Source organism: Lissotriton helveticus, chromosome 3_2, assembly GCF_964261635.1.
Source record: "Lissotriton helveticus chromosome 3_2, aLisHel1.1, whole genome shotgun sequence".
In the NCBI taxonomy this organism is placed as follows: Eukaryota; Metazoa; Chordata; class Amphibia; order Caudata; family Salamandridae; genus Lissotriton; species Lissotriton helveticus.
This window is the reverse complement of record NC_136062.1, coordinates 349289882-349314884: the sequence shown is the minus strand read 5'-3', so window position 1 is coordinate 349314884 and position 25003 is coordinate 349289882.

Genomic DNA, 25003 nt, shown 5'->3' with positions numbered 1-25003 from the left:
TACTATTCCCACTAAAGAGGGTGCAACAGTAGGGAAAGCGTTGGATAGTGTAGGGGTAAAAATTACTAAATGTATTTACAATGTTTAAAAATTAACAAATCTTTATTTTTATTTAATTAATCATTAATTAAATAATTATTCAATTAAAATGTAATTAATTCACTACTTTTTCACGTAAAAATTCAACTACACACACCTAAAATTAATTAAACAATTAACATAATTAATTTAATAATTTTTCAATTACAATGTAATTAATTCACTACTTTTTCACTTAAAAATTCTACTGCACACACCTAAAATTAATTAAACAATTAACATAATTAATTTACATAATTATTAATCAATTAACTAATTGAAATTAATTAACTATTATTTATTACACTATTTATATTCAATTAACACATTAATTAATCAATTATTTTATTATAATTAAATTACTTCCCACCCTACTCCCCTATAAACCCACAACCCGCTACGGAACTATTAACACTAAATTCAACATAAAATACGGTATTAACTAATAAAATACTACAAAAAATACTACTTTGACAACCAATACTCATTAAAAACACTTAATTACTTATTATTATTCAAAAAACGATATTTTTGTAAACTATGTTTTTGTAAACGATATTTATTACAACTATATTAATGTTAACGATATTACTTACCTGTCTGTCGATATTCTTGTCAAACTATATTTTTGTCATCGATATTTCTTCTTGTCGATATTTCTGCGGCGATATTAAGGTTAGTCGATATTTTTACGACGATATTCCCGCTCTGCTGCAACAGAAATACTTAAAGATATCCTACCACATGTTCCTGAACAAGCAACTGGACAATCACCCTCCATCTCAACTTTAAAAAGATCAATTGCTAGAACTAAAAAAGCTACTACTGACACCCCACCTTCCCCCAAAACAATCAGTGAAGTTAAAATTCCACCTGAACTGACTCTAACTCATAACAAAGAACAGTTCCTTCTTTATGATAATAAATCTTATGAAAAAAGAATTTCAATGTTTGTAACTCCCACAAACCTGCTAAAACTGCAATCTTTTGAAACATGGATGATGGATGGTACGATTAAAATATGTCCCAAACCATTTTTCCAATTATACACAATCCATGGACAGTAGGACAATAGCAACATCCCCTTCATTTCTGCACTATTACCTAACAACCAAAAAACTACCTATAAAGAACTGTTATCAAAATAAAGCAAGGACCTAATTACTGCTACCCACAAAAAATTATCATTGACCTCGAACACTCAATGATACAAGCTATCCTAAAATATTACACTCACACAGCAATACAAGGTTGCTATTACCATTTTAATCAAAGCATATGGAGACTCCCTCAAAAATCTACACTTAGGGGCTAATTACGATATCTGGCGGAAAGAATCCACCTAACACTGTCTCGGTTTTAGGACAGACTGACTTGAGGTCACCGGTTCCAACCGTCGGCATATGATACGACCGAACACTGGGCCTCATTACGATGGCGGTAGGACCGCCACCGGCAGCCCGTTGGTGGCAGTCCCAGGGGCATCAGACCCTGCATGATCGCCCACTGCATTATGATGGTGAGTGGATAATGGTTGGCAGTCGGAGAGACCAACTGCCATGGATCTGATGGGGTCCTTCAGTCGGAGGGTCCGCTATCCCTACAGTGGAGGCAAAGAGCCTGCACTGCCATGGGGATTACTATGTCCCTTCCTGGTTTACCAGCATGCAGAAAGGGACATTTGGGGCCCGTAGTGGGCTACCCTTCCCCCCTGGCCCTCCATCATGGGTGGTGCCTGCCACATAGTGCAGGGATTTGAAAAATGTGTATTTTTTGTACTGCGGCGTGTGCTTGTAGCCTGCAGCACATGCCATAATACAAAACATACACACTGCGGACACCTAGACGGCAGTCGCATCGTAATCACTGTGGCAGGACTGCTGACAGCTAGTCGGACAGTCCCATTCCTGACACCATGGCAGTCGGACGAAAGTCCGACCACCATCATTTTCAGGCCCCTAGTCCCCTACTTCACTATGTCAAGGACACCTGGGTAGGAAGGCTTCATTGGTCTGGACATAGAAGACAATCAAAATTCCACATTCCATAGTGGAATGTGCACAACAGTACCCTAGCCCAATTAGCAAAAACAAACAATGCAGTGGAAGGATGGCATAATGCCTTAAAATCCTCAATGGGAAGAACCAAACCAACCCTACATCAATTACTACAATCTATCCAAAAAGAGCAAAGCTACCAAAGACTAGAGCAATATGTAACACAGCTATGTCCTAAAATTACGAAACAAACTAAAACAATGTATTAACATTTCCAATTCAAAGTAGGGCTCTACCCAAACACTAAGGGGAATAGAACATGTAGGGGCCCATTACGATGGCGGGCGGACTACTACTCCTACAGTGTTTCAAGCATTAAATATGCAGTGTACAAGTTCTCCAAAATGCTGAGAGAATATTGTGCATAGTAGCAATTGTATTTCAGAGAAAGGTCCCTCTAGCATATGTTAAAGACTCCCCTTTATGAAACATTAAGGTTTTCAGTCAACTCTACTTATCAAAGTTCATGTTAAAATAACTATTGAACTGTCACTTCTCCGAATGTATGCACAGGTGTAAATAATACATTATTACAGAAAATGATGACCCAGGAATCCACCACCTCATGCAGTACTCCTGGTTTCATAACAATCTTGTATGTTCAGAACCAAATCAATTCCATTTGAAAGTAATCTGAATGCTAGCAGAATCGAGGTTGCCGGGGCACCTTTCATTTAACATGCTAAATTGGCCAGAGACGAGTTACACTCACCCTGAGGCGTGGCCTCTTTACAAATAATAGAATGGCCAAATGAAGTTTCACATTCTTTTACGCTGAGAAATACTTTGAAATTCTCCATCCCTACACCTGTAATTGAAAGGCAGGACCCATGCCTCATATACAAATCTCCCTCCTGCTGTACCATATCTGCCCACTGGAAAATGTTTCAAACAAGATGTGAAATGAAACATAGAAATTTGCAGTGAGATAAATCTGTGGATTAATCATACAGCAAATGGTGTCTCAGCTACTGAGAAGGGCAATTTCTTCAAGGGCTCAATGCTTAACTTTGTGTGTGCTGTCTCCTTTTTTGCCATTATTTTGTGTGAGTGATTCAAATTATAAGGCAAAAATACATCAATCACATTCATCTATTTCCCGGGCATGCTACTAGATTTTAAAATCTGTAATGTTCAGCTCAACTGTATGATCGATATAAGCTGACTTTGACCTGTGTTGGAAGAGAAAAAGGTCACTTTGTATGATGTCGATTGCTGAGGATACAATGTTATACAGAGAATAAATCCTAGTTTAGAATGTGGTTATACCATTATCACAACAACCAAAACTTTTTCCAAAATACACCTGTTGAGTTTAGCAAGTTCCCGCTCTGAAACTTTCCAAAGTTCATTCTATATGGCATATGGAAAGCATTTATGATGTGGTGATCTAGGACCTAACAAAAAATCCTTTAAAACCATGTCATCAGAAACTAGAGCTAAGTGATCCTCAACTGCATCTAATGTGGAATGTTGTAACCGTTGCTAGTATAACTTCCCCGCACTGTAGGTAGTAACCACCCCGAGTACTGTGTCTACACATAACATGCGTCTGGTCTGTTTGTTTAGAAATCCCTTGTGTTGCTTAAAAGCATATATTTCACAGAATTTACATTCCAATTATCAGACAAACTGGCAGGAGCAATGATGCCATTCATTGATACTCTAAATACATAATTAATATGTAAAGTGTCTGTGGGACAATATTAAATGGGACCTTTTCCCAAAAAGTGCCATCCGGGACAGGAAAGACAGAAGTGCTCACAAAGGACAGGTCTCTTCACACTTTATGTGATGGAGAATGAAGTTTCATTACCTTAGCTGCCAGTTCAACAGTAGAGCGTGATGGGAGATAGTGTCCATTTAGGAAAAAAATTAAAACGATGACAAATCCAATCCAAAAATAGGAAAAACAGTGAAATGGCGATCCAAATATATATCTAAGGTAAAATTAAGTACATCCGTTTTAGTTTTAAAAAAAAGTACGCATCCCAAACAGAGGTGTGTTTGACAAATCTGAGGAATAGTCATCAACAACTGCAAAATAGCCAAATACCATACAGGGACCTCACAGGGCAATGTAGAACTGGTAGACACCTTCAAAGCTGGATCAAAATACATACACAATTTCATTAATAGAAATGGTACTCAAAGACCGTAAGTTTACATATTGTTAGAGTGTGGTATTAGCAGTAGTAATAGCAAGTAGTAAAACTTCAGTATCTCATATCCCCTGCTGGGGAACAGTGGTTTCTGCATTATTTAATGCTTGTAGAGGTATTACCTCTATTGTAGTGAGAGGAGATAGGTAACTACCCTCATGCCCTCATGGGCTACTGTGTAGGACTGGCAACATGGTGTGGTTTGATGAGGTCAATTAACGGGCAAAGTGTGGCAAAGGTACTATTCTGGTCATTTTAACTGCCAGGACTGGCAGTTAAAACTACCAGAATAATACTTTACCGGGGCTCTGGATGATGGGTCAAATTTCCTCTAATCAACAATCTTCTCTCGGAATAGATCCTCAATCTTTGGAGTCCAGACAGGAGTTGCTGGTTTCACCATTCACTTTAGTTTTTTTGGGCATTCGTGCAGTCATCTTGGAAGTCTACGAATTCCTGTAGGACAGAAAAACATTCAATGATGTGTAAAGGAGTATCTGCTGCCACTGTGACTGGATTAACAAGGTCTGGAATGAACATCTGTACGTCAAACATGACTTCAAAAGAAGTCCAGCCACCCAAGGAGTTTTTACGCAGATTATTTTAAGCTCTCTGGTCTCCATAAAGATTATTGATCCAACTACAGCCTGGACTTAATTCCCTAGCTGTAAGAGACTGATATAGGTCATGGTTTTTCCTCTCCACTATAAAACTCCCCTCAGGATGATAGCAGACGAATAGTGCGCAGCCATACACAGGGTGCCCATGGTATCCTGTTAATTCCTGGAGGCAAACCCTGGCCCCTGGTCTGAGAGTTTTCTGCTACTGCATATGTCCCAATGAAGACTAGCAGAACTCTCATAACAGTTCGAGCATCAGCGGATTGTTGTGGCCACACCCGTAGAAATCTAGAACACAAATCAAATGCTATTAGAATGTATTTAAAGGAACCATCTCTGGACCCAGAAGTCTGGAGGCAGTGGTGGCCTTCTGATATGCCCCCCCTCAGACCTCCGTGGGAGTAGCTAAAAATCTAGGGGTAAAAATGGACAACTCACTGGACATGAAGAACCAAGTTCAATCAGTGGCTGGCACCTGCTATGGCACCCTGAAAATGCTCCGAAAATATTTACCTCTCTTGTCACTCTCACATAGAAGGATGGTGGTTCAGGCCCTTATCAACTCAAGGCTGGACTACGCGAATGTCTATACCTGGGTCTTCCAGAATACCTACGGAGTAAACTCCAGGTAGTGCAGAACGCGGCCGATAGAGCCATTCTCATGTTGAGCCCTAGAGCCCACATTTCTCCCCATCTCAAGAACTAACATTGGCTCCCTAATCGCCGCAGAATTCAGTTCAAAGCCCTGATATTGGCTTTCAAAGCCTTGCATGGCTCTGGGGCAAACTACATCAGGAGAAGAGTGAGCTTTTACACAACTGGCAGAGCTTTAAGATCATCTCATCAACATCTGATGTGCGTGCCTAAATTCGATCGCTGCCGTCGAGGAGGTAGCTCTTTTCAAGTTCAGGTTGAACACCTGTGGAACAAACTCCCAACTGCAATCAGGGAATTGTCCGACATTTGGCCTTTCAGGAAACAACTTAAAACATGGCTGTTTCAGCAGTAATCCTCTCCCTTTTTGTCTGTGAGTACGCTCTATTCTTCCTACTATCGCCCTGTTTCCTCTAGAGCCGGGACACTCTATCAAGTAGCTGTGCACTCTACAAATATGCAATAACATAACATAACATAACCATCTGAGTTTAGAGGTTTTCAATGGTTGAGATATACGCAAGCCAATGGTATGTTTTGAACTAAGAGAGGTGTCTGCAGTGGAAACTTTTATTTGTTGAAAAATGTCACAACAGAGGACATATTGTTTCTTTTTGTATAGACCATGCCACCAATAGCGTTTCTGTAGTAGGTAAACTGTAGCCGCCACACCTGCATGGGCAGATGCAAATCCCTCATGAGCACCTATTATGAATTCTAGGCTGCGGCCTGAATTTTGTATCACTCGATCCCCCACTGCAGGAATATGAACAAAAGGTATGCTTTTTTTCACTCAGTAGGTAGCAGTATTTTGCTGTATGTTTTTTTTTAAAATAATTGAATGCTGAAGTATGAAGCAGTGACAGCTACCATAATGTCTCCACCCACTCTCGTATGAGAAGGAGTAATTGCAGCTACAACAGCAGTGTAGACCACTGCCGTTGAGGCTTCAGAAGCCAGTAAATTTCCAACAAAGTGTATTACAACATGTTAGTGACTCGAATGTATGACTTATAGGAGCCTGTGGCAGACATTCCTTTTAATATGCCATCTTTCCCCAAAGTAAATTATGCTTGATAGCTTTTAGGTCTCTGAATCCATGCAGTCGCCAATAGTGTGAGTGCTTACTGAAATACTGGACACAATAATATAAATCACTCACTATAAGTGTTGAGAATTTAGGATCAGTATTTTCTATGTCCAGAGTTAGAGCTTTGATCTCAGCCAGCTGGGTAGTACAATCCCTAGAACTTGTGAAAAGGTTTTTTGTAGCTAGAAAACTCCATCCCTCATTGCTCTACATACTGCTTGACAAGAGGCAAAACATTACTTGGACAGGGTATTCTTATTGTAGTGTGGGGGCAAAGACAGAGTCTATGTCAATAGCTGTTATGGAGGTGGCCCAGTGTCTCCATCTCGAATGTAGAGCTTTTGCATTAGGAACACTGGCCTTTGTGAGAGACACAATTATGTGTTTTCCCATAGCCAATGATCTTTCCTTTGTAACAGCCATTGGAACTGAAGTTAGTATTAAACACATTTCTGCATTTGAATATAAATGCATTTTATATGCAATCAGTACTGTATCACCTACATTGAAAGTGACACTTGTGGAACCAGTGGTTTCCGCAATTAAGCGGGTCACAAAATTTGTGGTGTTAACATATGTGTGTGAATGTGTAAATACATGCATGTCAGTTTAAATCATTCTCAGAATCTTGTATGTTCTGGTGTTCATTATGTGTTTTAGAAGTTTGGACGTATTAAATCAAAAAACGGTTTCTCCCATTGTGCATAGTGTGGTATGTATGTTCTCCCAAAGATGAGAATGCCCCAAAGAGATAATAGCTCTTGTATTGTGTTTGGTGGTCTCTAAGAAATGTGATGCTAAGCTTTTGCCTTCATTTGATTACTTGTATCCAAAGAACAGGACATTGAGATAGTTTTTTTTTGTTTTCTGTAAGTACAATTTATAGCCATGTTCAGCAAATCCCATGACTATATGAACCACTCTGGCTTGATGTGTGTTTGAGTCATCGACATAAGACAATGCTTCTATGCCATTTTCTTAAAATGTATGTTACTTGGACAGGGAACAGGCCTGGGCTGTTCTTATACCCATGTGGAAGTTGACTAGATACCAATCTATTTCAGCCTAAAGAATTTAATATGTAGTGTTAAATTTAACCCAAACTTACTTTCATTGTATGAGGTTTACCACCCTTAATTTCGATTTCCAACTCAAATAATATGTCTGTAGAGCTAACCCTCTGATCTGGTGTTTCCACCCAATAAAATCAGGAGTTGCTCTTGCCATCAGAAACTCTTGAAGAGCTTTCCAAACTTTTGTGACCTCTGCCTCAGTGTCCAGCAGTGCAGTGCCCATATGTGCTGAATATTTAACAGAAATACCTGACACTTTTTTCTTCTTGAATTGATGTTTTGTTGGGGAAGTTTCTCTTGTTTCTGATGATGTCAGATTAACATTGTGAGTCCTTTTCCGGTTTCACGCACTCTTCTGATTTGTGCTCTGTTTATAGGCATCAGATTGTGTACTGCAATTTGTCGAATCAGTATGTCATTCTGCAATTATTGGAAGAGGTCCCTTCATCCAACGAATGGCGACCATATGCCGTGGCAACAGAAGAGTCTGTGTCACCAACCTACGACTAGTCCGTGGAAAATCTCAATCCTAACCCAGTATCAGTGGCATGCAAGCTAATACCTACCCTTTTATTCCTCCCAACATTTTAATGAAATTGCCCTAATATGGAATGTGTATCACTCTGTAAACTAACCTGAGCAGTTATTTATCTGGGCATCCATTTTCACACAGATCCAGAGGAAGTAATCTGTGAAAATTATGGGTGATGCATCGGCTCACTGTGGCAGTGGATCATTGGATTCACCACCCCCTCTCTCTCTGTATCATGTAGCTATGACTGAAAACTACATAGGGCCTTGTTGGAGACGCTCATGATGGCCACCAACTGGTTGTGTTGTTGATGCATCATGAATAATGTCTGAGGTATTCCCACATTAAGGGCCATATGTATCATGCCCAAATGCGTTCGCAAACGCTGAAATTCGCAGAATTTCGGCGTTTGCGAACGCGTTTTCGCAAAATGATATGTATCACCCAGATCTGCATGCAAAATAAGGAATCACAAAATTTGCGATTCCTTATTTTACGATTGCATTTAAGGATTCGCAAATTTTGCGATTCCTTAAATGCAATGTAAGAAGCCCAAAAAATGTGCAAAATTTCCTTAAGGAATCGCAAATTACCACCAACTTCAAGTTGGTGGTAATTTGCGTATTCCTTGAAAAATGCACATTGTTGAATTTTTTAAAGTGCCATGTGATGCACATACATGCCCTTAGGGCGTGTTTGTGCACCACATGTGCACCCATGCTTATTTCGGGGATGCAACAGGGTGTCCTTAGGACACCCCTGCACCCTTGAAATTATTCGCAATTTCCGATTAGCAAATTGCGAATCGCAAATTGAGCATAGATTCCCATTCACAATTTGCGAATTCGCAATTAAGGAATATCAAGAAATAGCTAAAAAAGTGCTATTTTCTTGATACATACCAATTTGCGATTCTGAAATAGCGATTTCTTAAAAATCGCTATTTGAGAATCGCAAAACTGGATGATGATACATATGGCCCTTAATCTTTCAGATGAGCCGGTTGTGGGAGAGAGCAGTACGGTGGGTAATAGGTAGATCGCCATGTGTCCAAAACTAGACATATGGAGTATGCGCTCTTTTAAAAAAAATGTCCGAAACAATAACAGTGAACTGATGGCAGGAGAGAGGTTGTTACATGTTATTGGAATTGTAGCCAGTGGGTTGCTTTGTAACCCTCCTGGATGCGTTGGAGACATATGGTTTGGGGAGTGGAAAGGCCCCTATGTCCTCCCAGACTGATTGAGATTTATCCAAGATTTGTGCCCAATTGTGCAGATAAGACTCATTAGTCTCACACCTGGATGGAAAAAGGAGCAAGAGGAAAAGGAAGCGTGCATTAAAAGACTTGGTTTTAATACAAGCTGAGCTCAGTCGCAACATCGTGCTGCAAACAAAGGTAACTAGTGTTTTAGTTCAACTTGTACATACTGTTGGCAGGGCTCTGCCAGAGAGGACTTGGGACATTTTTTCAAAAGAGCGCATACCCCATATGGCTAGTTCTGGACATATGGTGGTCTATCTATTACCCCCCGCACTACTCTCTCCCATAACCGGCCCATCTGACCGATCAAATGTGGAAATACAACAGGCATTACTCATGACGCATCAACAGCACAACCAGATGGTGGCCATCATAAGAGTCTCCAAGAAGGCCCTATGCAGTGCTCATTGCTGTTGAGAGACTCGTCAACACCCAATTAACCACCTTCATCAAAGCAAACTCGATCCTGGACGCCTCTCAGTCCGGCTTCCGCAAGTACCACAGCACCGAGACCACCCTCCTCGCCGCCATGGATGACATCCGCCGGCTACTGAACCATGGACAGACCGCAGCCCTCATCCTACTGGACCTCTCAACGGCCTTCGACACTGTCTTGCATCACACTCTGGCATCCAGACTCTACGACGCCGGAGTCCAGGACAATGCCCACGACTGGATCAGATCCTTCCTGACGGGCTGAACTCAAAGGATCAGATTCCCACCATTCCTCTCCAAGCCCACCGACGTCATCTACGGGGTACCCCAGGGGTCTTCTCTGAGCCCGACCCTCTTCAACATATATATGGCCCCTCTCGCCACCATCGCATGTCTACACGGACTCAACATTGTCTCCTACGCCGACGACACACCGCTTATACTCTCCCTCACACATAACCCCGAGGACACCAGACACAATTTCCAAGAAGGAATGAGGAACATGGCTGAATGGATGAAGAACAACTGCCTGAAACTGAATTCTGACAAGACCGAGATCCTCATCCTCGAACCCTGTCAGTCAGCCTGGAACCACACCTGGTGACCCGCCTCCCTCAGCACGCCGCCCACCCCCACCGACCACGCTCGAAACCTAGGCATCATCCTCGACTCCTCCCTCTCCATGCGTCGTCAAATTAACTCCGTGGCCTTCACCACCTTCAACTGTCTTCGCATCCTCCATAAGACTTTCAAGTGGATCTCCGCGGACTGCAGGAAGACCGTCACCCACGCACTTGTCACCAGAAGACTGAACTACGGCAACGCACTTTACACCGGGACTAACAAAACCCTGATTCACAAACTACAAACCAGCCAGAACGCTGCCGCCAGACTAGTGCTGGGTGCGCACCGTTGCGGACACATGACCCCACACCTCCGCACACTCCACTGGCTGCCCGTGGAAGATAGGATCACTTCCAAACTCCTCACCCATGCATACAAGAGCCTCAACGATGCCGGCCCAACATACCTCAACGTACGACTCTCCTTCCACGTGCCCGAAAGAAACCTCCGGTCAAAGAGCCTCGCCCTGGCAGAAGTCCCTCGCATCAGCAGAACCAGAACAGGCGGGAGGGCTTTCTCCTTCATCACGGCGGAGACATGGAACACGCTCCCTGTGAGCATCAGACGCTTCCCTAACCTGGAAACCTTCAGGAAAGACCTCAAGACCTGGCTCTTCAAGTGACACAGAACAGCGAATCTCCCCTCCCCCTAGCGCCTTTAGACCCTCACGGGGAGTAGCGCACTTTAAGCCCACTGATTGATTGTTGATTTCTGTGTATTTTTCTTTATTTGTTTTTCTACATATGTGTGCATGTATCTATGTGCATGCGGTTGCCCTGACTGTTTCCAAGTGTGCATTTATCTGTGTTTGTATGTCTGTGTAGTAGCAACTTTCTGTTTGTGTTTCTGTTTGTGTGTCTGTGTGCGTGTGTGTGTGCATGTGTGTGTGAGTGAGAGAAGTGAGGTTTATAAATTAATGGGCCTACATGTAGCATAAGCCATAACAAAGCAGCTGTTTTTTTCAAATTAAAAAATGAGGTTTTACAGAGATGGCACTTGTATCTGGAATAGTACAGAAGGCAAATGTCGATCCTGATGGCTCACGTCAATGCTAGATTTTTAGTATAAATGTGTGTGCGATATAAAGCATTCTGATGCCCTATATTTGATGAGTAGCACTGTAAAATAAATAAATAAATTGTGAGGGAGGGGCATGGAAAGAGAAAGGGCACCATTGAAAAGTGGTAGTGAGCAAATTGTTGGAAAAGCAAATCATAGAGGGTGCCAACAAGTATCATTGGACTGGGAGCAAACAAAGCTAAAGCCATCCCTGAGTCTGATAGTAACATGATGGGCCATCCTGGCTTTATGGGGTGTGGAGCTGTCACCTACCCAACTAGCACTTCACAGGCACTGGCACAGTCCAGATACAGAGCGCTTTACCATGCCCGCAGACAGAGTGAGACCAGGGTAGGGAGACAATGAATTCCAGACACTTTTGGAGGGGAAACTCAGGAGCTTCTCCTACTTCGATGAGGGGACAGGATTAAAAACAGTACCCACAGACCCACTCTTCAGTACACTCCTGAGCTCTGGCTATTACAAAATAAGGACTGCCCTGCTACAAGAGGACTACCCTGCCGCAAAAGGACTGCCCTGCTGTCTGAGGCCTGCAGTATGGTCTGAGAAGGCTACTGTACCTGTACCCTTCTCCTAGCCTGAAGTGACTCCAAGTGCCAGCTGACTGACCTCATTTTTTGACCTGCAAGGAAACAACAAGCTCCAGATTCCTTTCTGCAACTGCCCAGCTCACCTGCTGCAATTGGATCTGCCTGGACCTGTAACTAGGCATTTAACAATAAAGAAAAAGGGTGGCAGGGTATAAAATGCTTTGAGTCGTGTAAAGTCACAGCTGACAAATCAGAATGCTCAAAGGATAGACAAAAGCCCAAACGTATAATCATAACAAAGGGTTAATATCCTGAGCAATAATTGTCCAAAGTAATTAGAACAGTCCACAGTAGTAGTTGCCGCAGAATTCTTCTTCTGTTATTTATTTTAATTTGACACAATTCAACATAGATGTAGACTCTAGCCAACACGTGTTTTGTCTGTATGGGGTAAACCATAGATTTCTTCAGGGCAAACTGGTATCCGACTAGATCAGAATATTAGAATAAAATGCAAAGATACAAGGTCCCAGTCAGTTACTTCTGTAACGCCTGCAAGCGCAATAGAAAAGGCATCTAGGTATCAAAAACTTAAATATTGATCCACTAGCAATAAGCTACATTCTCAAGTCCAAATCCTATGGCGTTTTTTTACGGGGAAGCACTCTCCACGTGGACTATTACCCTGCTCAGGAGAAATATGGACTATGTACACTTACTATACTGATCAAGTTGGATAGCAGTTTGCCCTGAAGAAGACTATGGACAATTATTTCTGAGGATATTAAACCTTTGTTATGACTGTACCTAGGCATGCCTGAGTCCTGCTGGACTCTTCTGGAGTGAGTTCCTGCTTCCCTTCAGGGGCTCCCCGGGTCCTAGGTCCATAGTGCGTCATCAGTTGAGCTCCTCCATGTAGAAAATGAGAAATTCTGGAGTTTTGGGCTCTTGGCTACCGCAAATGTACCCTTTGATGGCAAGTTCCTGCCACCATGCTGCCTGCCAATGTGAAGATTCTGTGAACCAGACTGCTCATGCTACAGCGACTGGTAGCAACAACGGGCACTTTGCACTACATCATCGGCAGCCTGCATAGACTGCTTACGTGACTATCCAGCTATGACCGTCCGAGTCATCCGACAGGATCTTCCTGCTACGGTGATGACCATCCCAACGCCTAGCCTGCTCTACATGCTACAGCGACAACCAGCCATGATGCTCAACTTTACTCCTCACGGCCTCCACTACCAGGAATGTGACTGTTCATGTTAGAGTTTAGAAGAAAATCTTTTAGCATGACTAAACTAGACCCCGTATTCAGCCCCCGCTCCATCATTGTCGACCTGATCTTGTGCCTTTCACCCGTTCTCGCATGACAGATAGCCGCAAGTGGCTTTTTGTGCTTTAGCCTTTATATTTACCTGAAACCTTTGAAATTGCATCTCTCCAGTTCTACTGATTGGATTTTTGTTGTTCTGGGGCAAATAATTTATTACATTTTACTATATTTTCCTAAATTGGTGTGGCAATTTTCTTCTGTTGTGTTTTCACTTTGTTACTGTTTGTGTGCTGTATAATTACTATACACATTGCCTCAAATTTACGCCTGACTGCTTTTGTGCAAAGCTACTAAAGGCTGAAACACAGATTAGGAGAGTCACATTTGTAGTACACCTATGACAAGGATTATGGCTGTTGCTTGAGAAGGCCCCTCAACTAACAACCCAATTTCTCACACAATGTAAAGTATTAAATACAATACTGCCCTATTTTCAAATTACGTAAGAGTGAAATTTTCATACTTCTGGTTTATATGTGACATGTCACTGCCAGTAGTGTGACATTTGAGTGCATAAGTGCAAGTTTTCTGTTTGCATATGTGTGAAATTCCAACTGTTTTAGCTCACGTATGTGCGCAGTATAAATTAAGCGCACACACAGCAGAGTCTTCACGATTGGCCATTGTGGGTAGCTCAACTAAACTTTATCTGTGTCCCTTGTTTCTTCCGCCTCCAAATCACTTTTAGATTGACCCTCTAGTATTGCAAACTATTGTCTTGTAAGGCGTTGGGCCTAGATTTGCACCACGTTTTAGTTGTATAAGTTAAGATAAATGCTGGCAGTGCATTAGCACAAATATGTAAATAAACGCACTTTGTTTTAGTTTGTCGTTATTTACTTTTATAAACCGACACCCCACCGTAGAATGCTTCACATAGCTGTACAGCAGAAATACTACTCAATACAACACGGAAAAATAATATAACATTAAAATAGATGAGTACTATAAACTTCATTATTATATCCATACTAATATTATAAAGAGAGAGCCCAAACCTTTGAGGCGGGTAATCTCAGTAACCACAGCACCAATCACAACACCCAATACAGTGTTGGAAAGGTCAGTTGCAACAGAAGGACATAGGCTATGCAGATGGCCAGCATATATATATATATGTTTTGCAGAGTTTTATATCGCGCAAACTTGACCTGAACTGAATCAGGTATCAGAGCGCTTTACATAGCACCAGTTACGTTACATGAGGACATGCATTCATTTTTGTTAGGCACTGGGAGATTAAATGATTTGCCCAGAATCACTGGATGTTTGGCGTCGTTACCAAGACTCGAACCCAGATCCCCAGGTCCGAGGTCGAGCGCCTTAGCCGTTAGGCCAACTCCTCTATAAAATTAAAAGGTAAAAGAACCGTGCCAGCAAAGTAGTCCCTTGTGGGCGTGTCTGCGTTGTGCTGTGGGCGTGGGCTGGGGGCGTGACTAAAGCTGGGGGCGTGTGGTACGGACATCACATTGTGGGCTGTGGGCGTGACAAATGAGGGGTGCATGACAAACGCTGGGGGCGTGTGTCCGCCCTTCATGCCATGTGAGTCGTACATACAAGCGCCAATTACATTGCTGTGCAGCATCAAGGGGCACGCTGGGGGCGTGACACACTGGGGGCGTGAGAAATGCTGGGGGCGTGTGTCCGGCCTTCATGCCATATGAACGCAATTGCGCCGCATCAAGGGGCACGCTGGAAGCATGAGAAACGCTGGGGGCGTGAGCTACATTCCGCCCTTCATGCCATGTGGGTCGTACATTAATCAGATGATCGTCTGCTGAGGCCGTGTGCTGGGGGCGTGACAAACTCGTTCACCTGGAGGCCTGGTAAGTAACGTTATTGCAGCCTCTCCTGCGCGCTGTTACTGAACTCTCTCATTCAACGAAATTACACGTGCCTGCTACCATCAACCAGGGCTCTAGCCGGGCTCAGGCGGCGGATCAGTACACTAATTACACGCTCCTGATAACATTAACCAGGGCTGCAGCTGGACCTCAAGCTGGGGAACACGTGCCTGCTAACATCAAACAGGCCTGCATCTGGGCCTCAAGCGGGGGAACACGCAAATGAGCGTGTCTGCGGGGACAATTACTGCAGCCTCTCCTACTCACTGTCACTCAACTCTCTCATTAAACGGATTTACCCGCGGCTGATAACTCTCTCATTCAACGACATTACATGTGCCTGCTAACATCAACCAGGGCTGTAGCCGGGCTCAGGTGGCGGATCACTACACCAATTACATGCACCTGCTAACATCAACCAGGGCTGCAGCTGGGCCTTCTCCGTCCCTATTCTAATGAAACAAAAAATGTTGTCTACCGCGGGATTTTAAAATAAATTGCCCTTGCCAAATACACACGTTACACACATTCTATTTCATACCCGGACAACGTCGGGACGGGCTGCTAGTATAGCATAAACAGGTAAGAGGAGACTACATAAGCTGAACAAGTATAAAGACAGCTATTAAGTATGTTCACTTAAGCACTATATAGACATATTTTCCTTCACGTACAACTTTGTGAATGATGCATAACTACTGCATATGTGAGCTAATTCTGACTAACCTGGTCTCGAAGACATTTTTGATCTAGATGCTACAGTGGAATTGCATCACATGTTTTGTGAATGAATTATCGGAGCAGTTATGTTTCTTGAGACGATGAACAACTGCTAAAACCGAGGCATAAGTATCACATTTTCCCAAGTATTTTTAGAGTCTATAATAGTAGGATATTTCAGGTAAGTCCATCACCCAAATGATGCTGGGTTGGTTTCTGAACAGGATCAATTTATCACACGTGGAAGAGGAACTACAATATACATTTGTACATTGAAATTGATTGCTTTTTTTATGCTTTCGGGACCTTGTGCCACTTTTAACTTCTTTTAATTAGTCTTTGCTTCAAAATTCTTTTTTTCTGAGTACAGAAATATGTAGCTATTCCCTTTTAGAAAGGATGCCTGCCCTGCGATGATGAGATCATACGTTTCAATTACAGGAAATTGATCTCCTGCCCTTTTGTGCTTTTGCAATTGTACAATTTTATCCTAGTCGTGTCACTTTATTGTAATTGTACATGGCAATTGCTGAACAGCAAAGAAACGTATTAACACATAATTGATTACTTTAGGGTGACAATTTTCGGTTAGACTGATTTCCTAACTCGTCGGTTTGTTTTCCTTTATCTTACGATATGGAATCCATAGTCAATTATCCTAATCTGAATTCCATTTTGGACTGAATCCGTTCTATATACTTTTTAGTGCAGTATGCTGAGAATTTTTCTTTTTTTTAATAAAATAGATTTAAGCCTAGTAGCTCCTGTTGCTGTCCGAAGTGAACGAAGTTATGTTTCTAACTCTGATACACATAATGCACTGCATCAATATTTATAAAAAATTGATAGTAACGAACTTGTCACCCCACCAAAATATATCTAATGCTATTACTTTCTCTATATGAAAGAAAACAAATGTCCTGCATGTGGACATTTGAATTATTGCACCTATGCCAGCATCATCTATTGTCAATGAACAAGGAGATCTGTAGCACATGCAAGTTGCCAGATGTCAGGTATAATGATTTAAGTTTATTCATCAACAACAACAGGAGTATGGGTCGGTTCATATTCCACTTCCGCCGCCAACCAACTGACAATCCCCACGTCCTTTCTATTCTAGAACCCTTTTTCCCATACATTCTATGAGCACGCTCATAGAAGCTGCATGGCATCCTTACATAGCATCCCAATATATCTTGCTACTTTACAACAAACGCAATAAAGTCTGCAAAAATAGGGTAAGCAAAGTACAACTTGACATTCTAACAATTGTGTCATTGCATTCATGACATGTGAACCTATAATCATGAAATTATAAATGTAATATATAATTATGAGCAAAATAATTAGCTTTCATAAATGAATTCCATAACGGTTCAGTGCATGCACATGGTAATAAGCATATAACACTATTTCAAAATATAATCACACAACTTACTGGACAATGTAGTTATCCTTGATGAAGGATTGAGCCTTACCTTCTCACCCTCACATCACGCTGACCTTCCATAATCTCTTCCTTCACACCACCCCTGTGACAATGAGAAACAGCTATTCTATCCTTGTTGCACCATTTGCCATCCTCCAACTTCAGTGCACTCTTCTGCACTTCCACCACTTGTTTAGGTTCAGAAAATTTCAAATAGCTCTCAAGAATTATTCTTGAACACTTCACTCTCACATAGTCGCCAACTACTATTCTCAAACTCCATAATTCTGCTGTACTTTAACATTTTTATTCAGAGCTTCTATCAGTGTCTTCTCTACATCATCAATTTTACCACTAGGTATAACAAATTACCCCATCCATTTTCTCAACATCTTGGAAGCCTATACTCGATCTCTCAACAATATGAAGGGTGAAACGTTTGTGTCTGCATTCGCTGTGGTGCGTACTGCCCACAAGACCTTTCTCAATTCCAATTTACAATTCAACCCATCGGCCTTAGCTAGTTACACATTCTCCTTAATAACTCTACTGAATCTCTCAACAAAACCATTTCTCCTTGGGTAATATAGGGTCGTTTTGGTATGTTTCATGCCCATGAACTTCAAAAATTCCTCAAATTGTGCAGATGTAAATTGACACCCATTAACTGTCTATCAATCAATCAGACATTTGTAGAGCGCACTACTCACCCATGAGGGTCTCAAGGTGCTGGGGCGGCGGGGGGGGAGCTGCTACTACTCGAACAGTCATATCTTGAGAAGTCTCCTATCCATCACAACTTCATCAAGAATCCCTCCTTTGGGAAATACTGATTCAATTTGATGACCACTATACCATATTCAGGAATTCCTCACATCACACCATTGGACCCAAAATATCCATGGCTAATTTGGTCCAAGCTTTCTTTGGCACCTTGATTGCCTCATAGATAGCGCAATTCATACAGTGCCTCACAGAATGATCCACACCTCTGTCTAATCCTGGCCACCGGAATTTTGCTGCAAGTCTTCTCCTCATGGCTCACATGCCAATGAGCCCCTCATGGGCCAGGGTAAGCACCTTGTGCCTCATGCCTTCCTGCTCTACCAGCAGATTGGAACTGAATAAAAGACCATTGACCCTTGGTAACTCCTGAAATACATGTTTGTGTTTTATCCCTAATCCTTCACTGGGACTCAATCCTGACCACACTAAACGTATCCCCGTCATGACTTCCATGATTTCCTGATCTGCTTCACATGCAACTAACCACACTTGCCCTTAAATGGCACCTTCTGAATAACACTCGACAGCACATACCAATTCAGTATTGCCCTCCTAAAATCCTTCATTTACATCATCGCTCTTGCTAAGGGGTATTCTGGATAGACTACCCACCAACGTTTTTTCTAGCACATACTCAACCTTAAAATTGTGCTCTCGAAGCCTGCATCACCATTTGACAATCATATGTGTAACCCGCTCATCCCCTTTGGTGGTAAACGATTGCACCAAAGACTGGTGATCATCTTACACATTGAAACAGGTACCCCACAAAAATAGTTTAAAATGGACTATGTCCCATCAACAAGCCAGAGCTTCCTGTTCTATTACTAAATAAACAAACGCAACCACTTCATCCATATCATAATTCCACTGTATAAGTACTGCTCCTAAACCTTTTTTGACTGACATCAATCTTACTTAGTTTTTGATTTCTGTTTGATCCCTGGTGTCAAAAGGCTTGAGCACAATGGCCTTAGTAATTCCCATCTTAATTTGACTTTACTCTTTTTCACAGTCTGTACACCATATGAACTTGGAATGTTTCTACAAAATATTTCCCATATTGAACATCTTATCTGTACAATTGTGCACAAACTTGTATAAATCTCAATCCCATGAACGATCTCAACTGATCCTTATTTTCTAGGCGAGATAAATCTTCAATGGCCATCACTAAACTGGTTTTAGGTACAATTCATTTAGCAGATAATTTGTATCCTAAATATTCAATAGTGGAAGTGTTAATCTCTCACTGTTCAGTACTAAGGGGCCGATTACGATAGCGGATTTCCCGCATCCACCGGGCTGGCGGAAGCCACCGCCGGCCCGGAGGATGCGGGAAATCCGCCGGGAAGCCTTGCAAGACCCACCGCCATATTAGGATGGCTGGTGGGTCTTACTATCTGTCCGCCGCTTTTCCGCCGCGGGCGGATTCCGCCCGTGGCAGAAAAGCATTAACATGGCTGGGGGTGTCTATCAGACACCGCCAGCCATTTTAGGATGACTGCAGAAAGATATCTTTACACGGCGGCATTTCCGCCGTGTAAAGGCATACGGATTTGTGTTTGGGGGCCCGTTGCGGGCCCCCAGGGGTGAAGGGGGGTGGGAGGTGCACATGGGGGGTACCTATGGTACCCCCTGCATTTGCCTGCACAAAGCGGCAGGCACCGCGAGGTGCCTGCCGCTTTGTGCATGCAAATGCACAACTTACTTTTTTATCATTGCAGCGGGTGCTGCTTCAAGCAGCACCCGCCGCAATGATAAAAATACAGGATGTGACCGCCAGGGTGGCGGTCACATCCTAATTTGCACGGAGGGACCGCCGCTGCCCCTGCGGACGGTCCCTCCTTCTCTATGGTGGCGGACGGACTCAGGTCCATCCGCCATCATAATCGGCCCCTAAGTGTTAAACCTTTGCCCCTCAATATAGTTAACACTTGATTTAACCTCTCATCATGTTGTTTTTAATTCTCTCCATAAACCAGCACGTCAACCTGGAAAGCTTCTACACCATCCATTCCCTTGCATAAACTCTCCACTGTCCTCAGCAGACGCTGAAGCTAGCCTGAAGGGAAAGTGTTTAAACTAACTTAATAACTGCTGTATAGTGCCTAGACTCCAGGTGCAAATTTATATGATGATATTCATATTTCATATCCAATCAAATAAACACGATACCACCCTTGACTGTAGATACAATTTCTGTGATGTTCAGTAAAGGTACTAGACCACCCATAACTGATCATTAAGATCTTGCAAGTCAACATACATGAAAATAAAACTATTGGCCTGATGGCCCAACACGACTGGCGCAACTCAGTAAGCAGTTTCAATGGGTTCTATTAAATATTTTACATAATTTTACATAATCTTCTTTTAAATCCACTCACATAGCCAAATGCACTGTACGGACCTCATGAACCACCAGTTGGGCTCCCTCGCTTACTCTTATCTTGTGCATGAACCCCTTAAATAGGCATAACCCTTCATTAACTACCTCACAATATGATTCATCCCATACACTTTTCGTTACTGCTAAAACTTGCACATTATCCTACTTAAGTATGACTTGATCTATGTTGTTAGTGTATAATAAGATGCCCAAATTTCCTTGGTCATGTCATCCTAACAGACATGCATCATCCGTTGCCAAATACACAATCCATTGTGACATGTTATTCCTGAAACTTAATTTTGAGGTGAACTCTCCCAACACATCTATGTGTTTTCCCCCCTTAACCCACTGGACGATTGGTAAAGCTTCTTAACGTAAATTCTTGTTTGCATAATAGTTCCTTCTATTTCCTTTCACTTATTTGTGTAAACAGAGCCCATAAATAGCAAAACAGTCTTTTTGCTCTTTGTGATGTCAAACCCCTTACATCTTCCTTGTGCTGGTTTAACTTAGTTTCTGTAATGGAGAATTCTTTGTCTTCCTTACTAGGTGGCATCTCCAGCTCATAGGCCTTGTCAGATCCAATTCTATGTACCTTGCCTAAAGACGCTATGCCAGATGATTTGCACACCCTTGCAAAATGTCCTCTTTTCATGCATTGGGCACACAACTTATCTAATGCTGGAGATACTTTTACATTAGCCAGTTGAGATGTACTCCCACACCTGTCTCGTTCAAATCTATGGACCTTCGAATTCTTATCAACCTTTTCCCTTTGTTTGTTTTGTCCAGTTCATCCTTCTGTTTACCCTTTTTTATATTTGCTTTTGACAGCCAACATACCATGCGGTTGTGTCTGTAACCCAACGTTGGATACAGACATCTGTTCCATGGATGACGTTGTACTCTCTCTCCTAGTCACAGTTTCTATTGCTTTCTGTAAAGTTAAACAAGGTTTGGACAATAAAGCTTCTTGCACGTTTTTGTTGTTAGTCTTTTCTACTAACTTGTCTCTGATCATCTCTTCCTCAAGAGTCTTGTACTTACAAGATGCAGCTACAATTCTCAAAGTACCTACATAACTTGATGCCGATTCCCTAGTATCCTGTACTCTCTAGTAAAACTTGTATTTTTCCAACGTGACATTCTTAGATAACTTTGAAATGTATATCCAAAGGTTTGATGGCAGAATCATATCTATCTTCTATTGTCCATTACTAATATCACTTCTTTGGGAATATGTTTTAGACTTATGCGCCCTTCAGTGCCTAAACAGTGATTTAATTAAGCATACTTTTTGTATGTGTAAAATAATCACTTTCAAGAGCATCCAGATAAGCTACGAACCCTTCCTTCCACTGCTCCGAATCAGTTTCAGGTGATAATGGATTTGATATAAAAGCAGGAGGCAGTGTATGTAATTGTTGCATTGTGCTATAGAAACACCTTAGAAATGTAGGAACAGTTCAATACCACAACATTGGAAATACAGGAAACAATATAAATATTGCAGAATAAGGTGTGTGTATTACCGCTTGATACACCAATCCACGTTCAATCAATCAATCAATCAAATGTTGTTAAGCGCGCTACTCACCGTGAGGGTCTCAAGGCACAGGGGGGTTGCAGATCCGTTAGCCGAAAAACCAGGTCTTTAGGGCCTTCCTTTTATTATAGCTAGTGTCATAAATAATTTGTTGCCATTGGCCTTAAGGTGCATTTATCACTGAAGTATTAAAGCAATACACTGCATGCACTAACAATTAATCCTTAAAGTAGCTCCAAGGGAGTATGCGTGTCACTGACGTATGTACACGTACAGCCAGGTGTGCACCTCACTGACAACAATGCACTGAATCACAATGCTAAAAAACGACTAGCTCAAAGATGGCCACCAAGTAGCATGAATTGTCTTACGCTGGGCAGGCAGCCCGATGTGACTGCATCATTGTCTCATGATCACACAGCACCCCAACCCTCAAAAACTACCTTTAATGAAGAGTGAGTGACCTTTATTAAAGAGCAAGTGGACTCAAATACACCTCTAGCCACTTAGCAGCTTGAATCTGCAAAAATCTCTGTAGTTTGGAATATGGATACTAGAAGAGCTACCTTCTTAATGAGAATTGAACCGTGGGACGTCCTGCTGTTTCACGTCACTAATCACTGCCAATATTAAGATGACACTACCTGCTACCTTTTTCAGACAAATTGATGCCTCATCCCTAGCCATCATTGCCAAAACTTTAAACTTTTCTCTTCAACTTTCTGCAGTCCCATCTCGCTGGAAACATGCTATGGTCAGCCCACTCCTGAAACAACCTACAGCTTACCCCGAATTACTTGCAAACTACCGACCCATATCTCTCCTCCCCATCTTCTCAAAACTACTTGAAAGACACATTCACTCCACCCTCACTCTCTTCACCGAAGCTAACTCCCTTCTTCACCCGTCACAGTCTGGTTTCAGAGCCGGCTTTTCTACCGAAACAGCCCTACTGGGAGTAACCGAAACCATCAGAAAACTCCTTGATAATGGTCAGACAGTTGCACTCATTCTGTTAGACTTGAGTGCGGCTTTTGATACCATCTCTCACACCAAACTTCTGGCCACACTGGGGAGAAACGGTATCCGTGGTGAAGCACTTAAATGGATTGAGTCTTTTTTGTCACACAGAACATTTCAGATTACATCCTCCATTGCGTGCTCTGAGACGGTTAGCGCCCCTCATGGAGTACCGCAGGGCTCAATTTTGAGCCCTTTGTTTTTCAATCTCTACCTCAAACCCCTGGCGGATTTAGCTGACCGGTCAGAACTCACCCTTATGACCTACGCAGATGACTCTCAAATCATCTTTTCACTGTCAGAGTCAAATCCAATTGCCCCATCCATTCTCAAACAAGGGCCTCTAAATATCTTCAGCTGGATGTCCTCCAACCAGCTGAAGCTAAACGGTGACAAAACCGAAGTCCTTCTTTTGGGAAAAAAGAAAGATCTATGGAACACCGTCCATTGGCCCTCCGAGCTTGGCACCATCCCCACCCCTGCCACCCACGTAAGAAATCTGGGGGTCATCATCGATGATGCTTTATCGATGAAACAACAAGCAAACAAAGTGGTAGGCGTATGTTTCACCATCTTGAAATGGCTGAAAGAAATCCTATGGATGCTGCCCCTTGCCACTCAAAAGACCATAGTCAACGCACTTGTTACATCTCAGCTTGACTACGGCAACATTCTATATTTGGGCTCAAACGAAGCTGTCATTAAAAGGCTACAGCTGGTTCAAAATTCAGCCGCAAGATTACTTTGCAAGATCCCAAAAACAGCCAGCGTATCGAAACATCTGAATGACCTACATTGGCTCAGGGTTGAAAACCGCATCAGGTTCAAAGCCCTGAGTTACATGTTTAGGATCAAATCTGGCACCGCTCCAAAGTATCTGCAATCCCTAGTGACCTTGTACATCCCGGGAAGAATACTGCGCTCCCAGACCGCAGCATACTTTGCAACCCCGAGATTCAAACTAGTGAGAATGGGTGGTAGATCCTTCTCTGTATTGGGGCCTTCCCTGTGGAACACTCTCCCCCCCCATATTCGCAAAGAAGAAAATTACGCCACCTTCAGAAAAAACATAAAGACCTGGCTCTTTCAGAAATAAAATGAAATTATGATATCCCTGCTTCCCCCTACGTCTGTGCATCGAAAGTCATCAGCGCCGGGAAACCCTTTTTGGGTAGCTGTGCGCCATACAAATGCAAAAAATAAATAAAAAATAAATAAAACAGTTGTTGTGTATGTTGATTTAAGTTTAATCATCAATTACTGCAGAACACGGATCGGTTCCCATTGTGCTTTCACCCCCAGCCATCCGACATTCCCCACATCCCTTCCCTTCTATTATCCACATTCCCATACACTCTATGAGCATGGTTATAGAAACTACATTGCATACTTACATTGTATCTTAGCATATTCACACTTTGATACATAATTTTTCCAGGGTGAAATATTCTGCTGACAATTCAAAATGGCTGAATTCTTTCTTATGCAGTTGCAGAACATGCATCAGATTTTTGTCTCTGATACATTACACCAGCATGTGTTCATGCAACTTGCACCTCTGGGAAGGCAGCCTCAGATACTCTTGCTTGTTTCTCAGCAGCTCATCAGAACACGTATAACTTGGAATAACTAGGAGGCAGCTTCAGCAGTTCTGGAATCCAATTGACCAATTAGTAGCTGCTTATTTGTGTAGACAATTCTGACTGTGCCTTTGTAGTCATT